At 38.9% G+C, this 9,424-nt stretch overlaps 1 non-coding gene across 1 annotated transcript; it reads left to right on the forward strand.

Moving 5' to 3' along the window:
• Positions 1 to 9,181: 9,181 nt before the first annotated feature.
• LOC114631659 lies at positions 9,182 to 9,314 on the forward strand. The gene has a single exon (XR_003712991.1). It is a non-coding gene; the product is annotated as a small nucleolar RNA SNORA17 (small nucleolar RNA).
• The last annotated feature ends 110 nt before the right edge of the window (positions 9,315 to 9,424 follow it).

Raw genomic sequence — 9,424 nt, forward strand, 5'->3', positions numbered from 1 at the left:
CAAAACAAAACAAAACAAAACAAAACAAAACAAAACAAAACAAAACAAAACACCTACAGGTACATTTAGAGACGGACATCTTAATCACATTTACCCTCTCAATCTAAGCACACAGTGTGTCTCTCTATTTATTTAGACTTAATCTGCTAATTTGTCCCTGGGATATTCTGTCCTTTTTGGAGTAACTTTTATTTTTATTTCTTTTTTTGTTTTGATGTTGACTTCAAGGTTTAGTAAAATATTTAAAAAGTGATTTTGCTGATGAATTAATGTTTCCCTTTAAGTCTACTTACAAACCCTTAAGGATAGCTTCATTAGCAGATAGCACGAGGCTCTCGACCCCAGAAGCTGCTACACGAATCTGACATGAACTGCAGGAACAGCAAATAAAACTCTGAATCATGAAATACAGTCATCTTGATTTTTAGAAGGGTTAACTCAATAGCCCAAGCTCTTGCTAAATTCACCTATTAGTTCCAGTAGTCTCTGCACCCTCCTTAAGATTTACTACACAAACAGCCCTGCTACCTGTAGGCATGACTTTCCATCCTTTCTTCTGTTTTATTCTTTACTGATGGAGCTCGGGGCAAAAGTGGTGAGATCACAGGGTGTGGCCAACTGGTCTCCCAAAGGCGACGCTCATGCTTCGCCATGAAGCACAATCTTAGCTGCAGATTTGCTTCATACACACCTTTTTACCACAGAGAAGAAAGGTTCTTCTTTTCATAGTTTGCTGACAGGTTTCAAGACTAGGTTGAGATTTTGAAACTTTTTCCCTTTCTTTATTCTGCTAATATGGTGAACTACATTGGCTTGCCTCTCTTCTTCAGTTTTATTTCATTCCATTTTGTTTCCTGAGATGTGGGTCTTACTGTGTTGTCCACACTGAACTTGAACTCCTGGGTTTAAGTAATTATCCCCCCTTAAGCCTCCAGAATCTTTTCTTTTGAAATGTCGACCAACCTTGAATGGCATGGCATGCTAATTTCCAAGTCATTGCTGTGATCAAATACCCGACAAGAAGCAATTTCAGGGGGGAAGGGTTTATTTTAGCTATCAGTTTGGGAGTAGTGTCTGCTGTTGAAAGGAAGGCATGGTGACTGGAGGGGCTATTTGCTACATGGCCCAAGAGAGCCTGTTTGCGCAACTGTGTATGTGTGTGTGTGTGTGTGTGTGTGTGTGTGTGTGTGTGTCTGGGAGCAAGGACAAGCACGTAAAAGAACTCCAATATAAATTTCAAGTTAAGTACCACAGTGATCCACTTCTTTCAATGAGGCATCATACTGCTATGTCAAACTTAGAGCTTGCATGCTGCAAGTGTCCTGTTATAATTCTGAATGGGGAGAAACACAAACCACAGACTTACTTAAAACATTATGAAGGTCTCCTTCCTCCTTTTGCCTTACCTCCCTTTTCTTCTTTTGTGTGTGTATGTGTATTTATGCCTATGTGTGTGAATATGCGTTTATGCATGTGTATACATGTGCATGTGTGTATGCATGTATGTATGTATGTGTATGCATGTGTGTGTGTAAGTGTGTGCACGTATGCAGACCAAAGAATAACCCTGGGTATCATTCTCAGGTATTATTTACCTTGTTTTTGGAGACAGAATTTCTTGTCCTGAAACTTGATAAGTAGGCTCTCCAATTTCTTTGCTAAGGTTATAAGCACATGACTCCATGCCTGGATTTAAAAAAATATTAATGAAGTTTCGGGAAGATCAACTTCAGGTTTTTGTGCTTCATAAAGTTACCTCTCCAGCACACCATTTTATTGTTATTTTTGATGATAACATGCATATTTTATGTGTATGAGTGTTTTGCCCACACTAATGTCTGTGCAACACATGCATACCGGGAGGCCAGAAAGAGCATCATATCTGGATCCAGAGTCAGCTCTGAGCTGCCATGGGGGTATAAGGGTGTCAAACTTGGGTCTTGTGCAAGAGCAGGCAGTGCTATTAACCACTGAACCATCTCTCCAGCTTCCTACTTCTACTCTGTCTTATAAATAATACCACATAAACTCTGAAAATTAAGGATATAAAGTTATGAAATGCACAAGAGTGTACCTTCAAACTAACAAATATCTAAGATAAAAATTAAGATAGTAATGTAAGGAAAGATGGAATAAGGGAGGAAAGAAATAAGTAGGGTTCAAAACATATTTAAAATTCAATAAAATGGTGGGCTGGAGAGGTAACTCAATCAAGCACAAAGGTCAGGAGAGATGGCCATTCTGTGTTGGCAGTTATTTGTTTATCTATTTATTCATTTTTCTCCAACCTTTTAAAGACATTCCATCATTTTCTGGCTTCCATTGTTTCTGTTGTGGTTTGTGATTCTCCTTGCTGTTTTGCTGTATGTGGTACTCCCACGGGCACCCCCTGTGATGCCCCCTGTGATCCCCCTGTGATCTGTGATCCCCTTGTGCTGCCCCCTGTGGTTCCCTGTGATCCCCCTGTGATCCCCCTGTGCTGCTCCCTGTGATCCCCCTGTGACACCCCCTGTGACCCCCCTCAGCTGCTTTCACACTTCTGTCTTGTGTTTCTGCTTCTCAGCACTTAGCTGGAGTTCCTCACATTGAAGTATCTTTAGATTTCTGAATCTGTAGCTGTATACCTTTCATGAATTTGGGTTTTCGAAAAAAAAAAAAAAAAACAACTAACTGATTGATTAATTAATTTTGAGACAGAGTCTCTATGTAAGACCAGACTGGCCTCAAACTCACCTATTTCTGCTTTCTTGAGTGCTGGGATTAAACGTGTGTGTCATAGTGCCCAGCTTGAGGTTTTTTGTTTTGTTTTTGTTTCTCAGTAAAAATTTTTTGTCCTATTCTTTTCCCAGGCAAAGCATTTTGAAATCTCTAGTTCATAGGTCTCCAAGGACCTACTTATTTTTTCAATGTTTTCTTTTTTATCTCTCTTACTTGAGCTGAATGACTTATTTGTCTTCAAATTTACTTTATTAGTTTATATTTCATTTTAGCAGCAATTAGTATAGTGTGGCTCAACTGGGAGGTTGTAAAGGCCTTGGTGGGTGGAAGTTCAGGACTTCTTTATATCTCTAGGCCTTATATGTTAGCTGGTTTTTTATTTGAACTAGTCATGTGTAATTCACAGATCATCACTGAGTTTAATGACAAAATTTGGTGTATTTTTTTCCTAGCTCATCTCTCTCCTCATTCTCTAGTTGTCTAGTTTTGATAGCATCCTCCTGCTACGTTCTACCATGCCATGCTGGTTATAATTTTGGTTGTTCTCAGGGCACACTTAGAAAACTGGGTGTGATGGTTCCCTGTACAATGTTGATGCCCTCTCAGCTCTTGGAGACCTCAGGTATTTATAACTGTTTCCTGATTAACCCCCATTTTACCTATGCTAGTTTGATTGTGTTTCTGGTTTTTGTGAAATCATAAATAAAGCCATTCATCACAGAGTTCAGGACTGTTGGAGACCTGGTAGAATGGCTCAGTAGCAAAGGTATAGAATTGTCAAACAGACGGAACATGATATTTGAGTTCTGTAGCTTAAGCAAGCATGCCTGTTATATATCATATATCAAATCCCTTGAAAACTTAATAACTTAATACCAGATAGATTTATTATGTCACATAGGTTTTGAGAAAACAGCTTCTGATATGGAGATTTCTGTGTTATGTTATTTTATGAGAATGCTGTCACATTGTCATGAGGGTCACAGTGCTAAAAACTTGACCAGGATGGTAAGTTCTCTTTCTAAATACACCATTGTTCAGATACAGGTCTTCAGGTTCTTGCTCCATGGCTCCCTACAGAGCTACTTCTTGGAACATGGCTTACTCCAGAGAGTAACGAGAGATGTAAACAGGGAGACAGAGAGATTCATGACAGACAAAATTCACAGCTGTGAATCTATCTTGTCCTGGACTTTTCTGGAGGGGAGGCTTTTGATTACAGCCTTGATCTCATTGCACACAGTAGGTCTTTTGGGTTGTTTATATCTTCTGGCTTTAATTTTGGTAGATAATATGCTCCTAGAGATTCATCATTTTGTCTATGTTTTCTAACTTTTTTTGGAACATGCATTTTCAAGTATTCTGTAATGATGGTCTGGTTCTCTAATGGGTCTGTGGCAAAGACATCCTTCCATCTCTAATTGTGTTTATGTATATGTTGTTCATGGTTTTTGTCAGATTGTCTAGGGATTTGTTATAATATCTTATTAAGTTCTCATAAATGAGTCCCCTTTCTTACGGCACCCTTTACGATTGGCTGTCAGTGGTTTGGAATCTAAGCTGCTAGATGGCTAGTTTACTTCCATTTTGAAAGCACTTTGAAGCTGTTGAAAGGTTTGAACACTACCACCTAAGTCTCTAACTTGAGTTATTTTATAATTCTTAGATAAATTCACAGATATAAATGAATCTTGAGTGGCACATTTCAACTTTGTAATAGCCTGAGAATCTATTTTGTTTTTGAAAGCCCTCAGAGCCCATAGCTATCTGGAAGATTAAGAGTGGAATAGCTTCCTTCACTTAACAGGATCCCCTTTCCCACCTCCTATTCCACCTTGAGTAATTCCAATAGTGTTCATTTTGCATCTTGGACTGACATGGTGTAAATCCACTTTGTATATTTCATTCCTGTTCCCAAGGAAATCCTGAGATATTACCCAGTGTCCACAGCAGTGAGGTGGCTCTTATATTTGTCCTTTGGAGTTTCCTGGTCTTATTCTCTTTGTTGTTTTTGTCTTTTTATTATTTATGTCATAGACTTAATACAGGAGCTAGATTTTGGTTGTAGCTGTGAACCTTAGAATGTATCTAAATCCCATGGAGACCCAGAATAGAAGGTTGCTGAACATATTGAGATGTGTTTGCCTTTAGCCTCCTGTATTTGTAACAGCAGCAACAAGAATAAAATGGTCTCTGTGAGAGAATTTCTAGACCCCTTTGAGTACATCAGTGAATTTTCCCATGGTGTTTGAAAATAGTTTTGTAAAAAGGTACCTTTTATCCTAGTGTTTACGAGGAAACTCACACATGAGGGTGCCTTTGGAACACTGGTGTTTGTGAAACTCATTGAAAGTGAAGAATAACGTCTGTTGACTTGGTCTTTCTGTTGCTGGCATAGAAATTTGTAACTACAGTCTTTCATTGGAGATTTCATTTCTCTTTGGCATTCAGTCTGGCTACTTACCCAGCATCTGAACCAATCTTCCTCTTTGTTTATGGTCTGGATGTTTGCCTGCATTCTTCTAAGGACCAGGCAATGAAAATGACTTGACATCTCCCATGCTTTTCAATATGCCAAGGTACCACATCAGCAGAAAGAATACTCAGTGCTGTGTTTAATTCTGGTGAACAGCTTTAGTAATTAAAGCTCCTTAAGGATTAATATGCCAAGGTACCACTCCTTAATACCTCAAGGTACTACCACTCCAGCAGCAAGAATACTGAGTGATGTGTTTAATTCTGACAAAGGGATTTAAGGCAAGAATCAATGACCTGCTAAGCTACCTCAGTTTCCCCAGAGATTGGAATCAGTTGTTGTGAAAAGAAATAGACCTTGTTATTTTGGGGACTTGAATGAATGTCAGAAGAGCCCTTTATGTATTTTTCATGTCAAGATAATATTCTTCAGTCCACATACTATCTTAATACTGCTCAAAATTAAGACCCATTCCTCTAGAAAACAGGGATGAGCTCATCCTTAAAGCTTTTTGATGCCTTCGGTAGATTCATTTGTTTCTCTGGGCCTTGTGATGATTAATGTTGATTGTTAATTTGATATCCATGAAATTGACTGAGAGACATGCTTGTAGGTGGGTGTATGAAGGTGATTCCAGGAAGAACTGTTTACTGGAAAAAAGCCTTTTTTTTTTTGTCGTGCAGGCACAGAAAGAAAGTTCTATAAGAAAAAGCAGGGTTCCTTTTGCCTGCTCGCTTTTGATCCCTGTGAGTGAGCACACTGATTACTCTTTTTTTTTTCTCTTTCTTTCCCTCTTGTCTTATGGATCTTGGGTTTTCTTAGGATCAAAACTACACTGAAACCAGAATAGATGCGCTCACCAGCGAGGAGAAGCAGTAGTGGGGACTTGGTCAGGGTCTCAGAGTATCAGGAACGGTGTTCAGACACACCCTTGATTTTCTATTATTGGAAGTTTTGTGAACCCTTAGCTCCCTTCACTAAAGTTCTCAACCTCAGTCCTGAAAAGCAGGGAGAATTGGTGAGATAAGGAGTTTCCCTCATACAAAGGGTGTGAAAGGCTAAGTGGTACTTGGTTGGTTAAGTGCTGATATCTCAGCTTAAAAAGCTGTAGGTGACACTGGTAGCATAACAAACAAGTCAGTGGCATTTCTGTCCTTTGAAACTTAATCTTGGCCTTGGTTATTGAAGACTAACTATACAAAGTAGCTTTGACTACATGTCCAGATCTATACTATCTACTTGGCATTCTGGGTAATGTGCATATTGATAAATGCATGTTGATGGGGGGCCTACAGTCAATTCACAGAATGAATAAATGCTTTTACTTTTCATATAGAAATTTGAGGGAAGATGCTGAGTTGAGAGGAGGATGCATCTAAGTACAGAAAAAGTGAAAGTAAGACCACCAGCAGAGTGCTAAAAGGAGAATATTTTATAACTTAGGAAGTGTCATGATTTTGTCACCTGAGTAAACAGAAATAGTATTCATTTTGATGTGCTAAGAGTTCCCCTCACTGACAAGGATCTGTTTCTGAGTTTGGGGACTCTTTTCCATGTACATGCAGACTCCTGAAAAAGGCCCACTTGTCCTTCTCTTTCTTACTCAGCACTCTACTCTTTCTTACTCAGCACTCTACTAGAGAAGGCTGAGTTTCTGGCAGCCATGCTACTACTCTACAGTTCTCTAATTTGCATGTGTTATTATTCATTCATTCTCCACTCCAAATGCACTGACATATCTTGATTTGAGTTAGTTTTACTTAGGTATTAACCCAGCACAAAGAATTAACATTTAACTTTAGCATTGATCTGTGTCTCTGGATATATATTTTATTATTATTTATTTATCTTCAAATTTTATTCAGATGGGTTCTCACTATGTAGTTCTCACTGGCTGGAATGAATCCTCTATGTAGACCAGGCTAGATTTGAACTCATGGAGATCTGCTTGCCTCTTCCTCCCCAGTGCTGGGATTAAGAGCATTGGCCGCTGTGCTTGTCCCTCTTAGAATGTCTTAGAATGACTGAGTACCAGATGAATGTGCAGAAGGAAACTTGAAAGGCAGCCTGTAATATAAAGAAATCATTTTGATGGTAGTAAACGCCTGTAAGTGAGTGTTCAGCAATGAAGCCAGCCACTTATTTCAGAAAATCATAGTGATTACTCTTTACTTGCTATGTATTACTCCAGCACTGGGTTTTGCAGAACGTGCTGAGCTTTTTGCCAACTCTTTCCTCTTTAAGTCATATGAACAAGACAATTTAAATGTGTGATGGATAATCCAATTAGAGAAGCAGAGAGTTTTCTCGCTGTACTATGTTGCTTAGTCAATAATCTGAGACACATAGATCATGTGAAATAACAGATGTATAATCTGCAGAGTCAACAAGCATGGTAGTGAGGTCCACTGAGTGTGAGCAACTTCGTATGAAACAATGATATAGTGAAGTGACTTTTGCTGTTCAATTGTTGCAATAATTCCAAAATTGACCTCTTACTTGATGCCAGGAAATCTCAGTCTGATATTTTCTTTCATAAATAAAGCTTTATTGGCACACAGTCACATCATTTGTTTAGATATCATCTGTGGATATTTCCTTACTATAGTGGCAGAGTTGCCACAGGGACTACATGGCCTATAATGCTTAAAAGAACTACTTCCTAGTCACTTATAGAAAGCTACTTACCTGTGCATCATATAATTTAGTTCTCAAAATATTCTTGGGTGACTGTAGTTATCTCCAACTTGCAGTGCTATAATTTGAATGTGCAATGTCTTCCACAGGCATTTGATCTCTAGCTGTTGGTACTGTTTTTGGAAGTTATTGGAACTTCTAGGGGTGTGGTCTTGAGTGTACAGGGAGGTTACTGGATATGGGCTTTGAAAGTAAGGTCAGCTTCTGGTTCTAGACAATATCCTCTCCTTGATTTCAGAAAATATGAATAAGTAAGCCATGCCTGGTGGCACAAACCTTTAATCCTAGCACACAGGGAGGCAGAGGCAGATCTTTATGAGTTGGAGGTCATCATGGTCTATAAAGCTAGTTCTAGGACAACCAGGGCTACACAGAGAAGTCTTGTCTTCAACAACAACAACAATAACCAAACATAAACAAAAAAGCGAATAAGCTATGTAGCATGTTCTAGCTACTATATTGTTCTTGTCATGATGGACTGAATTATCCTGAAACTGTGAGCCCAAACACAAAACACAAAACCGAATGCTTTCCTTTACACCATTTCTATCACATGATTTGCTACAGTGACAAGATAATTAAGTAACAAAGTCAATAATAGCTAAGGAGAATGAGTCTATAGCTGTGATAAACCTGACCAAGTAGTTTATATATGGTTTATGGGAGAACATGAAAGTCTATGGCTATGGGGTTGAAGAGCTCTAGGATGCTATTATCAGAGCTGAATGAACAATTCTGAGGGGTGTTGGACCATAATGCTGTCAAAAATATGGGCAGTCAAGGCTGTATGTATGAGGCTTCAGAGAGGAACAAGAAATCTATCAAGAACTGGGCTAAAAGGCCATTTGTGCTACATTTTGGCAAAGAATCTATGTTTTGCCTCAGTCCTCTAAGTTTGAGTGGGACTGAACAGAAAACTAATGGGCTAAGTTAATTGATGGGAGAACTTTCAAGATAGTGTAGCATGTAGATTATGGCATTGTTACTGCTCTATGCATTTAGTCATACAGTGATCAAAAGGCACAAGTAGAAAGATGCAAAAATGAGTGGTTTACATAGGAAAAGAATGTGAAGGTAGTTTAAGTTTTGCACAGGGCAAAGTTTATAATTGTTAAAAAAGATTATCATCATTGAAACCATCAGCACCACTGAAAAACTGTACACTTTACACTACCACAATAAAAATGGTATCTTGATGTGAACACCTATGAAAACCTCCAAGTTATAAAACCAAAAACCCACCCAAGAAACTTTCATTTAAAAAGAATGTACTTAAGAATTTAGACACTTCCTGGTTCTAGAGGCATGGCAGGTGTGTCACATTGTGCTTCAGTAGATAAGAGGTGCTTCAGAGAAGAGAGAGGCTACGTCTACACTCACTGTTCTGACATGTGAACATCTGAATGATTAGTACCCTAACACTCCCTGGAAAAAGCAAGCCTGAGATAGTTACTAGTCTAACACTATGCAAGACCTAGTGGGTTCCCAGGGCAGGGCAGGGCAGGGCAGGGCAGGGCAGGGCAGGGCAGGGCA

The sequence above is a fragment of the Grammomys surdaster genome, unplaced genomic scaffold (assembly GCF_004785775.1).
Source record: "Grammomys surdaster isolate TR1022 unplaced genomic scaffold, NIH_TR_1.0 363, whole genome shotgun sequence".
NCBI classification, from domain to species: Eukaryota; Metazoa; Chordata; class Mammalia; order Rodentia; family Muridae; genus Grammomys; species Grammomys surdaster.